The following is a 15,008-nucleotide window of genomic DNA, read 5'->3' on the forward strand; positions in this document are numbered from 1 at the left end:
TTGTTGTATTTTGAAAAAATTTGAATGATCTTACTAAGAAACTATTTATTATTTGAATTTTTGTTGTAGGAAAGTGTTCCATGCATTTGTGGGGGCCCAGAGAAGACTGCCCCAAAATGTGCCTCAATGATATATTAATTATTTTGATTTAACGTTACTTAAGAAACAGCAATGCAAGAATTCTCCAACCTTCTTTTCTGTCTCTATGAAAGTAAGAACTAAATCTCTCATGTCAAAGTTGTACTTATTACAATCAAAATTCAAATAATAAATAGTTTCTTAGTCCTTCTTCTGGAAATGGAAGGACACCTTTATGACCAAAGATAGGAAATTCAGGCCAAAAAGCCTACGTAAACAAATTTGGAAGATACTTTGGAGAAAATGCATCTCAAGGCTCTTATCTTATACACAAGCATATGCAAAAGCTAGTGTCCAGTATTAGTTAACATGCCTAACTACATTGCTAGTTTTATCTCCTTGAAAGTTACCTGCATAGTTGAAGAATAGGATCCTGCCATAGCTCCCTAGATTTTCTATCACAGTTTCAGGTTGTAAATAAAAAACGTTTCATATCTTTCACTTGCCTGTGCAGAGCATCTCTCCATCCTTTTCCTCCCTGCCCTCTGCCTAAGAGGCAGAGCTATATTACCAGCATCAGCAGAGCTCTCATACTTTCCATCCTGTAGCTGGACAAGGCCAATGGGAACCATCAAAGAATTTTAAAGGGCTGATATTAGAGGAATTATATCTTATGGTAGGCTAAGTCCTAAGAGGGACCTTCAGTTGGCTCCTTACTTCTGGAAGCGTCTAGTGTCACTCAAGAGACATTCTGAACCTGCCATGGCTTATTACCCTGATCCTTGAGAATACTGAGCCTGAGCTCTGTGCTGTTTCTGTGTTCGCCAAGATGGCAGGAGTCTGCCTTCTACAAAGGACTTGAATCTGACCTCATCTCCATGTAGACTTTCAGGACCATGGTCAGCAGGTAGTTCTGCTTCTGCAACTCAGGATCCCAAATGAAATTGTTTTAATTACTCTAAATTGAACAGAAGAAAAATACTACTCTAATGTGTAAAAAAAAAAAAAAAATCTAAAAAAGTGGGATATTGTTTTCCTTAATGCAAGAATTGTTCTACTTAGATGAAACATCTTGTTTTAGCTTGAGAAATATGTTGAAGAATAAAGCACATAGACCTGTGCTGTACAATACTGTAGCCACTACTCACATGCAGCTAATTAAATTAAATTAATTAAGAGTAAATGTAATTAAAAATATAGTTCCTTTGTTGCACTTGTCACTTGGCTACTGATGACTAAACTGAATAGCACAGATTATAGAATCTTTCCATCATTGCAAAAAGTTCTATTACAGCAGCATATAGTTGCAACTATGGAGACAGAAGTATTCGAATCACATTTAGAGTCCATAAACATGTTTAGGGTCAATTCTCTAAGTATTTTGGAGCTTGTTAAAGTTAACAAAGCAAACAAAGAAATAAAAGTAGGTGATATTTATTGAATACCAATAAAGTGCCAGGCCCTGTGCTAGGTTCTTCTAATGGATTATCATATTTAATCCTCAAAAACTCATATTATCTGTATATTACTAATATCTCACCTATATTTTTTTCAGCTAGTAGTTGCAGGTAAAATTGGAATCCAGCTAACCTGACCCCAATGCCTAAGTCTTAACAGTCACATTCTCTGCCTTCCTAATAATTGAAGGAATAGTGAATTATTTGGGACTTTTCAGTGAATGAGAAAAACCAAGTAATCATTATCAAGTAAAATATTATTTAATACCCTGCAAGTAAACACTATTTCTCAAAAAACTTTAAAGTGCCTCTATCATATTAACTGAATACCATTGTCAATGAAAAAAATTAGTCAATCTAAGAAAGATATGGAAAATTTTATTTGAGCAAACCTCAGGATTACAACTCAGGAATAGTCTGTCAGAGAGCTCTGAAAACTATTAAAAGAAGTAAAGATGGGAGGCCAGTGTAAATGTGATTTTGGCAAAGGGATACATGCAACTAAGCACATCTCTCAGTAGAAGGTTGCTGCTGACTATGAGGAGCAAGTATCTTAGTTGATGACTTAGTGCTTTTCTAAGGATGGAAAGATGCAAGAAACTGAGTTCACAAAATCTTCTGAAAATATTTAACTGTCTGAAAACCTATCCTGTCAGTTTTCTCAGAACATAAAGTGCTTCATCCTGGTCTTCACTCTGAATTCCTTTTAGGGTATACTGTATGTCAGGGACTGGAGTGATTAATGACCTGATTTTTGTAGAACTGGATGCTGGGCAACACTCTTTATTTTATCATCCTTTCTCTTTGGGTCTTAATTTCAGCCAAGTTATGAGAGGCATTTCATGGCCAGTTAATTCCATGGCACTAGGAATGCTTATTCCCAGGTCAGCTGAGGATTTTGTTAATAGGCCACTCAATGTGTAATTACTGGACTAGCACCTGTTCACTGAGAAAAGCCTCTGGACTGCCTGTCTTATTAGTGTGTTATGGTTCAAGAAATGGTTCCTTCTTGTTGCTTCTTTCCATATGTAGAGTTACACTGTCTCAGTCATTTATCCTACAGAACTGTATTTTTGATCAATCATTTCAAGTCACCTAATCATCATTAATTTTATCTGAGGCTCAGTTACACATTTGGTAAGGAATGAAATCTTGTAAAATAGGCAGAATACAAGCAATATAGCTAGTTACATTAATAAGGTCATAAGTAAGTATTTAAGCTAAGAACTTGCATTAGGTATATCTCCCAGACCCTCTGACCAGTCTGTTTCACAGCCATCACTATATTTGTGGGAAATGGTTTATTGGTATTGTGCATAAAATTTACCAAAATATCTACATGTTCAAGGCAAGTGATGTATCATCATGAACTCCTCATGGGGTTGAGAAAGGAATGTTATCTTCTAAAGAGTTACCTGACATGCCAGAGAAGAAAAATTGATCTTCATTGTTGAACAGGTATTTCTGCCTTAGGAGAGATCTGGTTAGCACAAAATACAGAGGCATAATGTGCACTAGTGAGGAGGCAGGAGGTCAAAGGGCAGAGGAAAAGTTTTATGTTTAAATATTTACTGTCCTGCCTCAAAGTGTGACTTTTTATTTCATCACCATGTTTCCTTTATGCTAAAAAATCTAGAGTATATTAAGTTCCCTTTTATTTAAAAGAATTTGGCCATTGTTAAAAACATGCTTTTAGTTTTGGACGGAATTTAAGAAATGTTACCAATAAAGCATTCCTTCACCATCATCAATAGAACATTTATGTTATTTTCTTTCTTTTTCATAAATTAGCCTCTCTTAAAACCATCTCAGTATGAAAAAAGTTAAGAAAATAAATTGGAATAACTGTTGATGATTTAGTTCTCCTAAAACATTTGCTGAATCAATCAAGGCCTCAATTAGCATAAGGTTAAAGAGTATAAGGAAAAAAGTCTGCCTAGTATATTTACACAGCCATGATTAAGAAATGGGTTACACTGTTGACACTGTTATTAATTATATTTAAATATATGACTTGATCATTAAAAAATATTTATCTTTTGTTATCTCATAAATACTGTTCTTGGAACACTGCAATAATCCCCCTACATTGTATAAAAACATATAAAGGGGAACTCCTGCTGTGGCACAATGGGAGCAGTGGTGTCATGAGAACAGTAGGATGCAGGTTCAGTCCCCGGCCTGGCACAGTGGGTTAAGGATTGGTATTGCCACAGCCGTGGCTTAGGTCACCACTGTGGCTTGGATCTGATCCCTAGTCTAGAAACTCCATATACCATGGGGCGTCCAAAAAAAGAAAAAAACAAACATGCAAAGGAAAAGTAAATTCAGTAATAAAATATTTTAATTTAATGTTTTATTATGGCATAAATTTATAGATTACACAACTGAAATTCATTTTATTTGTGTACTTACAAAGATATTTTTTAAATAATGAAATATCTTTTGACAATAAATATCTTTTTGCAAATAGAAAACTCCTTCATTTTTTTCTTATTGACAGCAGTTTAGTTTTGCATAAGTTAGTATTTCCTACTGTGCTAAACATTAATTCAGAAAGGATGATTGACAGAACTTAAGTATTCAAAGGCCAAATTGCATAGATCAGACCAGATTAAATTCCTTACTTCCCAATATTCAAATAGGATATTTTTCAGATGCCCTCCAGAGGTTTCTGGAGATTGCAGTGCATCATTTTCTCTTCTAATTGCTCATCATGTTTCTCAACATGTATGGAAAATGACAAGTGAGATTTTCACAATATGCCTCTTCTACCATTGGAGGAAATTGATTTTTTTTTTTAAATTCAGGGCAATAGACCATCCTTCATTTGGGCTTGAAATTTGAATATATCTATGGCCATGTTTTCAAATACAATTTATTAATTTATTTTAGGACATTAAAATAAGGAAGCATATTGACTTTTTTTTCAGTCATGTTCCTAATTAGTATCTCAGTAGTAATCATTTGTTTGACAGGTTATACACTGTGTAGTAAAGAATTAGGCCTGGGTTGTGCAAACCCTATGCATTATAAAGAAAAGTTTAGCTCTTAATCAGCTCTTGGGACATAACTTCTAAACCCTTGGAATATCACACTTAATAGGAGTGGTTTTGTTTCCCTGAAGCCTTGGGCCACACCAGGTAGTCAATATTAGCAATCTTATTTAAGGTGGGAGTTTTGGGCCATGTAATAGCAATTTGATTTCTGATGGAATCAGAAGTGAAGAAATAAAGCCAACTGGTCATGTACTCCATGCCCACATGACTGACCTCCAATAAACCTCCTGGTCAGCAAGTTTGAGCTTCCATGGTTGGCAGCACTCCATTTGTATCATCACATTTACTTACTGGGAAGATTGTGCATTGTCAGCATGATGCCACTGGGAGAACACAACTGGAAGCTTGTGCCTGTCTCACCTGGACTTTGCCCTATGCCCTTTTAGCTGATTTCAGTTTCTGTTCACAGTACTAAACTGTACCTGAGAGTATATAAATTTTTCTGAATTCTGAGAGTCCTCTGGTGAACCATTAAACAGGAAGGTAGTGTTAGGGAATCACTGAACACACGCGGGCACAGGCATATACTTGCACACGTGTGCGTGTTTGTGTGTGTGTGTGTTTGAAAGCACTTTTAAGATCTTTCTACATTTCACTTCATAAAATTATAGAATTAGTAACTTAGGATCATGTGAAATGCAAACCCCACACGTGTATCTTTCCCTATGATGCCAAAGATTGATCAGATAAAAATACTGTAGTATGAGATTTTCACTTTTTAAATATTACATATGGATGGGTAATATTCTAAATTACATTCTAAATAGCATTTCTATCTCTCTTTTTTTTTTTTTTTTTTGGTCTTTTTGCCATGTCTTGGGCCACTCCCATGGCATATGGAGGTTCCCAGGCTAGGGGTCTATTCAGAGCTGTAGCTGCCAGCCTACGCCAGAGCCACAGCACCGCGGGATCCGAGCCGCGTCTGCAACCTACGCCACAGCTCACGGCAACGCCGGATCGTTAACCCACTGAGCAAGGGCAGGGACCGAACCCGCCACCTCATGGTTCCTAGTCAGATTCGTTAACCACTGTGCCCCTATGGGAACTCCCCTAAATAGCATTTCTTACACAAGATTGTAATGCACATCCATGTTAGACACTATGAAATAGTTTATGTGAATTATACTCATGTTACAGAGATCTATAATTTTACGGCATTATTTGCAATGGATTTTCTTCTTTAATTCTGTTCTGCTCAACACTTTAAAACTCAATTATACAGTCTCCCATAAAGACAGACTATTTTAAAGTTTAACTTAAAATTTTAAACTAGACATAATATAAATTATTTTACTAATGCAGGTTGTAATAATTATTTGTTTTAATCATGTTCAGGTAGGAATCTATTTTGTGATGAAGATGGAATTTCAATTCTGTGGTAAAAGGATGAACTAGAAATATAAAATGAGACTGAAAAATAAGCAATTATTTGTTGGGAAAAAAATCTAAAAAGAATATTCTGTTTTACCTGGTACAAAATTAAAATCAAATGGATTAAAAATATATATATTTATACGCAAACACATATATATGTGCATATACATACACACAAATACATATTCATATATATGACAAAATTAGAAAATTTTATTAGCTTTGAGTAGGAAGTGGCTACTAAATCAAACAGTAACTTTAAAGGAAAAGAAGGATGATTTTCTCCTATTAAAATTAAAACTTTATTTTGGAGCTCCAATTGTGACTCAGTAGGTTAAGAAACTAATATCCTAAGAATGTAGGTTCCATCCCTGGTTTCACTCAGTGGGTTAAGGATTTGGTGACATTGCTGTGGCTGTGGCAAAGGCTGGAAGTTGCAGCTCCAGTTCAACCTCTAGCCTGGGAACTTCCATATGCCACAGGTGGCCCTAAAAATAAAAGAAAAAAAAATTAAAACTGTTTATAAAATCAATCCATATCCTGCAGGGCCTTCCTGGGTACAGGTCTGTCTGTCTTTTCTTTGGTTTTCTCTAAGTTCCAAAGAGCAGATTTAAGCAGCTACTGACAGGAACAACAGAGTCACAGAACTCTTAGTTCCCCCTGAAGGAGTATAGATAACAATCTAATATCTATGAGGTTTTTTGTAGAAACTAAGACCCTGCCCAGTGGAGGATGGTCACTACATGCTTACTACAATCATGTAGACCCTAGACTGGTTCCAGCCAGTATGTGGATAATTAAGATCCCTAAACATCACCTTCTTACCAGCCAATCAGAAAAATGTCCATGAGCTGAACATTCACTCCCACCCCCAGTGTTGCCTTTAAAAGTCCTAGCCTGAAAGCTGAGAGTTCAGGTCTTTTGAGTACTAGCTGCTCATTCTCTTTGCTTGGTGCCCTGCAATAAATATCATAATTTATTTCTTCATAACCTGAAAGTAGATTGGCCTTGTTGTGTGTCTGGTAAGTGGACCTGAGTTCAGTTTCTTTGGTAACGTTTATAACAAGACCATGAAACAAAACTCAACTGAGAGAGTAGACGAAATATATTTGCAAAATATGCAAAAAAAAGGCAAAGCTATAAAGAGGTCTTAAAAAAAGAAAAGAAAAAAATTGAATAGACATTTCACAAATACTCTTTTTTTTTCTTTTTTCTTTTTTTACTTTTTAGGGCCACACATATGGCATATGGAAGTTCCCAAATTAGGGGTCCAATAGGAGCTACAGCTGCCAGCCACAGCCACAACCATAGCAATGCAAGATCTGAGCCGTGTCTGTGACCTACACCAGAGCTCATGGCAATGCCGGATCCTTAACCCACTGATCAAGGCCAGGGATGGAACCCACATCCTCATGGATCCTAGTTGGGTTCATTACTCTGAGCCACTACGGGAACTCCCAAGAATATATGTTAATCAGTAATAAATGGTAGGAAACTTGCCTAAATATAACTCTAGTTATGACTCTTTTAAAAATGTGGGTTTTTTCCTAAGCAGATCATTTTGAAGCAGGAGATGCATGGGTCCCAGGCTGAACAACTGTAATCTGTTCCCTGCAGACAGATTATAAGATAAAGATTGTGGCAGGAGCAAGGAGGAGCTGCATCCTGCTTGGATAAAAGAGAGACCATCTATTTCTAATTCTTGAAGTCAAGGCAGAAAAGTTCTTTAGGGTTCAGAAGGGAGAGGGACCAGACCATAGTATATCCTGTCAATTTCCCATAAAACCCTGTGCTAGAATCCATCCTGGCTAAAAGATGCGCACACACAGGGGAGGGCCTTGAGCCAGGCCAAAGCCAGATGAAGCAAGATGATTGGCCAGAGGAAGTCTGGAAAGACTGCCCCCATGCAAGTGACTTAACCTCCAAAGCACTTGTTGCTCTCTTCCTCTCTTGCTCTTTTTTCTCTCTTGGTCTTTCTCTCTCTGCACCTTCCCCTCTCCCCTACACCAGAGCCTGCTTGTGTTTCTCCACACCTATCTTTTCTCTTCTCTCTTAATAATCACTTATTTGCCTCACTACCCTCAATCTCTTTGCTGAATTCTTTCTCCAGAGGGAGAAGTTCTGGAGACCTACCTCAGGTGGTTAAGTTTCATTGTTCCCACCCCATAGCCACCTGAGAAAAATTTGACAGTTTATTTTTGTTTAGATTTTATTTTTAGAGTACTTTTAGGTTCAAAGCAATATCGAGCAGAAAGTCCAGATTTCCATGTACTGTATCCTCTGCCACCATACAGGGACAATTTCTGCTGTTATCAACATCACCCAACAAAGTGGTTCACTTGTTACAATTATGAACCTCCATTTACACACCATAACTACCCAAAGTACATAACTTACTTTTGTACATTACTTAGTAAATGCATAACTTCCTCTATCTGCTGGCAAATGTATGACATGTATCCATCATTATACATCATACAGAGTATTTTTCAGTGCTGTAAAAATCCTCTATGCTCAGCCTACTCATCCCTCCTTTCCCACAACACTGATCATTTTCCTCTCTCCATAGTGTTTCCTCTATCAAAATGTCCTATACTTGGAATCATACAGCATGTAACACTTTCAGATAGGCTGCTTTCATTTAGTAGTATATATTTAAGATTTTCCATATCTTTTCATTGCTTGATACCTCATTCTTGTTAGTGCTGAATGATATTCCATTGTCTGGATGTATTACAGCTTATTTTTCCATTCACCTAGTGAAGGACTTTCTGATTGCTTGCAATTTTTGGCAATTATGAACATTCATGTGAATGTTTTTGTGTGGACATAAGTTTTCAAATCTTTTAGATAAAGACCAAAGAGCACAATTTCTGGATCTCATGGTGAAAGTTTGCTTACTTTTGTAAGAAAACAACAAGATGTCTCTGAAGTGGTTGTACCATTTTGCATTCCTACCAGCAACAGAAAATGAATGAAAGTTCCTATTGTTCTACGTTTTCATTAGTTAGTGTTACTAGTCTTTCAAATTGTGGTCATTCTAATAGGTATATAGTGGTATCTCATTGCTTTGTTTTTGTTTTTGTTTTTTTGGGGGGCACACCTACTGCATGTGGAAGAACCCAGTCCTGGTGTCAAACCTATGCTACAGCCTCGATCCCAGCCACTACAGTGACAGCACCTGATCCTTAACCTGCTGAGCTACAAGAGAACACTAATCTCTTTGTTGTTTTGATTTGCAATGTTCTGTCAATTTTTGCTGCACAGAAAGTGACCCAGTCATACATATATATATATTTTTTTTTTCCTCTCTCATCATCCTCCATCATGTTCCATCATAACTGACTAGATATAAGATTGGAGAGGCATCAATGAATCTTATTTTATGAACTAGGAAATTGAAATTTAGTACTTTGTAGTTTGCTGAAACTAATATAACAATTACAGTAAAACTGGAATTATTTCTAGTATGTTTGATTCCCAGTCCAATACTTTTTCTAAGAAAGCTTCATAGTTCTAAACTGCCAGAGAGATCCTCATGGGTTGGCACTAAACATTTAGTGTTGGTGAAGCACCAACTTAGTCTCACTTCTAAAAGTAAGAATTCACTTAAAAGAAAACAAAATAAAAGAGAGTGCACAATTGAGGTGCCTTTTAGCTATACTGTCAATGCTGGGAAAACTTCCAAAATGAAAGAAGTAATACTTACTACCCCATTTGCTACATACCAAACATAATTCTTAGTGCCTAGCATTTCTTAAGTAATTTAATCCTCACAGCAAACCTCTAAGGTAGGCATCCTTCTTATCATTCCCACATGAGGAAGAAGAAACAATGAGACTGTTATAGGCTTCAAGTCCCTTTCAAGAAGATTAAACCCAAAAGCCTCTGGCCATGCAATACCCCTCCCCCCACCTTGAACAGCCTGGTAGAGAAGGAATGTCACCCATTTCTCACCCTACATCTACATAACCTGTTCCCCATGCAAATAAGTTATCCTGCCTGAAACCAATCAGGAGATCGAATATCCCCCATACAGAGATCAAACAACATTCAGCCCTTACACATGGCATAGGGGGACTGAGGCAGGAGAAACTGGGTCTCCACTCAGGTCTGCCTCATGGGGGTATAAAAACAATTGTAAAGTGAGTTGGCCCCTCTTTTAACCTGCGAGCACATGAGCTCTCATTTTCTCTCTCTGAAAATGTACTTTCGCTTTAATAAATTTGTAAAATGTCAGACCACCTGTACCTCCAAATCTTTGTTGTATGTGGGCAAGGATGGAGAAATAACAGAGGGACCTGACATTCTAAACCACCCTCTGCTACCAGACTTGACACAGCCTTAAATGGTTACCTCCGGTAACAGTGGAAGTAATGACCAAGCCAAGATCCCAACCTAAGCAGTGTGCTTGAGTTACCTTGTTCTTAAGCCATATTCACTCTGCCTCGTGGGTAGTAGAAGTCTCTCTGATCTCCCTTCGTGTTTGACTAAGCTCTGTTTTATGGCATCACAATAAAGAAGTAATTGTTTGACACAGTGCTAGTCACATAGTAGGAACTCAATTTTTAAAACTCATGTTTTTTGTTTTTTCTTTTTTCTATTGAAGTGTAGTTGATGTATAATAATAAATAAGTTACAGATGTACAATATAGTGATTCTCAATTTTTAGGAGTTATACTCCATTTATAGTTACTATAAAATATTGGCTATATTCCCTGTGTCATACAGTATATATTGTAGCTTATTTTCTACATAATGCATAGCAGTTTTTATACATTATGCATAATAGTTTGTACCTCAATCCGCTACCCCTATATTGCCCTTCCTGCCCTCCCTCTCCCTGCTGGTAACCTGTCTTATCGTATTCTTTTGAACTTGCTTCTGCTTATCATTTTAGCTTCCCTGCTAGACAACTAACCCCATAAAGGTAGAAACATATGTCTTATTTTTCTTTGGGTCTCCTACTGAGTCCAAAATTGTGCTTTTCTTGAAGTAGATGCTTTTTCAGCCTTTGTTAAATGAAGAACCAGTAAATTAATAAGTAAAAGATAAAATAAATTGCCATATACTTGAATAAGTAAATGAAGGAAACATTTTTTTTGGAGAAAATACTAGGTTCAATTAGAAGACAATATCTTAAGATATCATAAACATTTTCTTTGAGAAAATAGTGTCGGTGATTTTCTGCATTCCTGTTAAGTGTGTGTGTGTGTGTGTGTGTGTGTGTGTGTGTGTATCTTAAAGGAACTTGAGATGCTCCATCAGTGTTCAGTGTGGTTGTGGCTGCTTCAAGATTATTATATTCAAGAGAGCTTAGTTAGACTAATTTTTGCCCTGAATTTAAATGTGGATGCCTCCTTTAGGTATTGTAAGTGAGGTTAATGAAACGTTAACTTTCAATCCTACTTGAGACCATTTATATGCTAATTATTAAGCAAAGACCGTCAAAGAAACAAATATGCAACTGTACTCAAGGCACTTTTAAAAAACATTGTCCTTATGGTCACTGCTATTTCTTAACCCATCCAGAATGGCTTCTTTTATCTTGTTATTCCCTATGGAATTTTTCTCAATTTAGAGTACATTGGAAAGAAATTAGGTACTTCCTTCCCTGATCTCAGAATACCTCACATTTCGTATGGCACACTAAGACAGAGGGACGTACCTGATACATAATGTTCTAAGAATTTGCACATACGTAATATTAAGTAAACAAACACTCTGTATTTCGAGACTTTATAATAATCAATAATCATAATCGTGTTATGATCATGATCACAGTCAGTTTACATTTTAGCAGAGTTTTTAATTTTATTTAACATTTTTAGCTACCTGTGAAAGGCATAATACCAAATATACTGCACATACCTCTTGAAAAGTATATGCTATCTAATCATTGTTACTGGTTTTTAATTTTGAAAATACTTTTCTCATAAAGGAGTGTTTTATAGTGTCTGTGTTAATATCGCCACTGAAATGACAGTGTAGTCACAGGCAGGAACAGAACTTCACTCTGGTTAAGAAAGATCTGTTTCGGAGTTCCCATTGTGGTGCCATGGAAATGAATCCAACTTGGCTACAGCTCTGATTAGACCCCTAGCCTGTGAACCTCCACATGCCCGTGGGCGCAGCCTTAAAAAGCAAAAAAAAAAAAAAAAAAAAAAAAAAGAAGAAGAAGAAGAAAAAAGAAAGACCTGTTTCATGTTTCATGGGGGGGTTTGCTTAAAAGTTGTTTTTATAACCTGCCCATGTGAGTCAAAAATTGTTGATTGCAGGACAGATTAACCCCTTTCTAAAACTTGCCTCTTTCTTTAATCAGAAAGTTTAGAGGTGAGGCTTGTCAGTTATGGTCCGCAGCAGTTGGAATAGATTTTTTTTTTCCTTAAAATGCTGGGGGCATTGATAACCTGATAACACATACTTCCTCCTATTTATTCATTCACTCAGCAATCATTTACCGAGCAGTGAGCAGTGAGCACGTGACTGGATCCTAAGCAGAGTTCTACCTCAAGTGGCTAACAGCCTTGCCAACATAGGGTAATGGGTGAATTCTTACAGGAAGTGATTCTTATATTAAATGTTTGCTATCAAAATATATTTAATATATTCTATCTATTTTTGAATAGTTAATGCATGCATAGAATGCAATTTTAAAAGGTACACGGTTATATGCACCTTTCAAAAGTAAATCTATCTTCTATTCCTATCTTTTAGCCATCCCTTCTCTTCCCTACATACAAGCATAGCTGCCAGTATGGCTGTGGGTAAAAGAATTTCATTGTAGAGGGTATTCCTGAGGTAGCAGCAAGGAGAGGGGATCCATGCAAAACTATAGGGCCATTAAAAATGAAGATTTAAGAATTACAGAAGAATATTTCGGAAAATCTGAAGCAAAAGAGTGCCTTTATTGGGGAGGAGGAAAGAAAAGCTGGTACAAATAGCAGGCTAGAGGCAAAGAGCTGTAGCCTGCTTTTGAAATCAAAGCACTTTCACTATTTTAAACATTTATGATCATGCATATACTTAATATAATATCCACTAAATAGAATAAGATTTAATCTACATTTGTTGAATACCTAATAAGTACTAGGCATGAATACAAAAATGTAAGCTATGTTTGGATTCTGCCTTTCAGACATTTGCTATCGGTTGAGATAAACAAATGAAATTATGACACTATTTGGAGATTAAATAATTAAAAATAAAATCTCCTCCCAACCCAGAAAACCTCTCCACAAGGGCAGAAGAGAAAGAAAACAGTTTTATTATTGAATAATCATAAAAGCAGAATGGGATGCCCATCACAGGAAATCTGCTAAGAAATTGCAAAGACAGAAAGGAATCCCACCCTTTTATATAACCGGGCAGATTCAGCCCGTGACATGCATGTTCCCAAGATAAACAGTACATAGTCCTCACCAAGAGGAACTGATAGCACCTTTTCACCTACAGTTCATCTGAAATTTACATGGTAATTGGAATGAGCCTCTGTGTTATCCAAGGGAAAAATAAGTTCTCATGTCTTTATGACATATGGTAGTTTTGCAACTTGGAGCAAGGCTCCTACCCTCCCAGGGCCGCTCTCTTCCTTCATGATTTCATTTTAGACTCAGTTCCCAGGTCCTAGAGGAAGACTCTTGTGGGCCCTGTACTTGGCTGAGGCTTATTCAATATTTAAAAGCATTTACACACATTTCAAAGAAAGAAAACTTTCAACAATGTTTTTTCAAGTAAATGCTCTAACAAAGGGAGAGAATGAAAGTCTCTTCTCTTATTTTCAACAGGGACTTTTTTCTTCTTTTTCAGTTTGTGTTTACCATTACACCCCTCCCTTTAGTACTATAATATAGCAACTCCACAAATTTCTAACTCCCTTGCCATATTCACCTTTCTCTGGACAAGATGTTGCCCTCTAAATTACTAGCAAGTCCATAATAAAATACAACATGAAACAATTCTCAGATTCTGATCAAATAACTAAATTACTAAATTTCAAAAAGTCCAAACATTGTTTGCCTAAGGTAATAATCTTTGGCCATCATACAATGCTTAAATCAAATTCTTAATTAGCAACACACAAAACTATTTTTTTGGTCATATATTAACTGTACAAATATCTGTGATGTTTTTTATACTTGTGTCTTCAAATGAATAACTGGCTAAATATTATTTGGTAGTTCCTTATAAAGCCTCACCCAGTCTAACCTAGATAATTGCTTAACACTGTAGCCTGATTACCTAAATTTTGTAACTAAGAGTTTTCCTTGTAAGGCCTAATATATTTCTCCTGAATTTCAGTCTGTCACATGAGTACCATCACATTTGTACAATTTGGGACTTTTAGTAATTGTTCTGTCTTGCCATAATTGTTCCTAGATGTGAAATACAAAGAAATCATCTGGGATCAAAGTCATATTATGAGGCATTCATTGAAAGGTATAGATTGAAAGTCTGGTGTTTAATGTATACAGTTTTAATTGCTTTTGAGGACAAACACACTGTATGGGTCACTTTTTTTTTTTTTGGTACCAGGTTTAAATTAATAGTCATACAATTATAAAAGGCAACTAATGTAAAATCTACATGACTAATAGGCATTCGCCTTTGCTTACTTATCAATATTAGGATTATAGATAGCTAGCATCTCTAGTTATCAAGTTAATCAAGTGACGTTAGAATTGTCTTTTTAGAATCTATATATAAGTGCCAAATTTCTTTTTGTCTATTATTAAGTGTTTTTGTTGTTACTTCATACTTTAATCATACCAGTGAACAAAACATTTTTGTGTCAGATTTAGAGCTTGAATACCTGGATGCATATTAATTAACTTTACTTTTTTATTATCAAAAAATACAAATAAATATAATCTTTTTTATTCTGTAAGTAGTTGGACTGTTTAATTTATAAATCCACACACTGTTTATACTAGAAGTACAATTTAAAACTGATTGGAGGAATTCCCCTCGTGGTCCAGCAGTAATGAACCTGACTGGGATCCATGAGGCTGTGAGTTCAATTCCTGGCCTTGCTCAGTGG

Source organism: Phacochoerus africanus, chromosome 10 (assembly GCF_016906955.1).
Source record: "Phacochoerus africanus isolate WHEZ1 chromosome 10, ROS_Pafr_v1, whole genome shotgun sequence".
Lineage (NCBI taxonomy): Eukaryota > Metazoa > Chordata > Mammalia > Artiodactyla > Suidae > Phacochoerus > Phacochoerus africanus.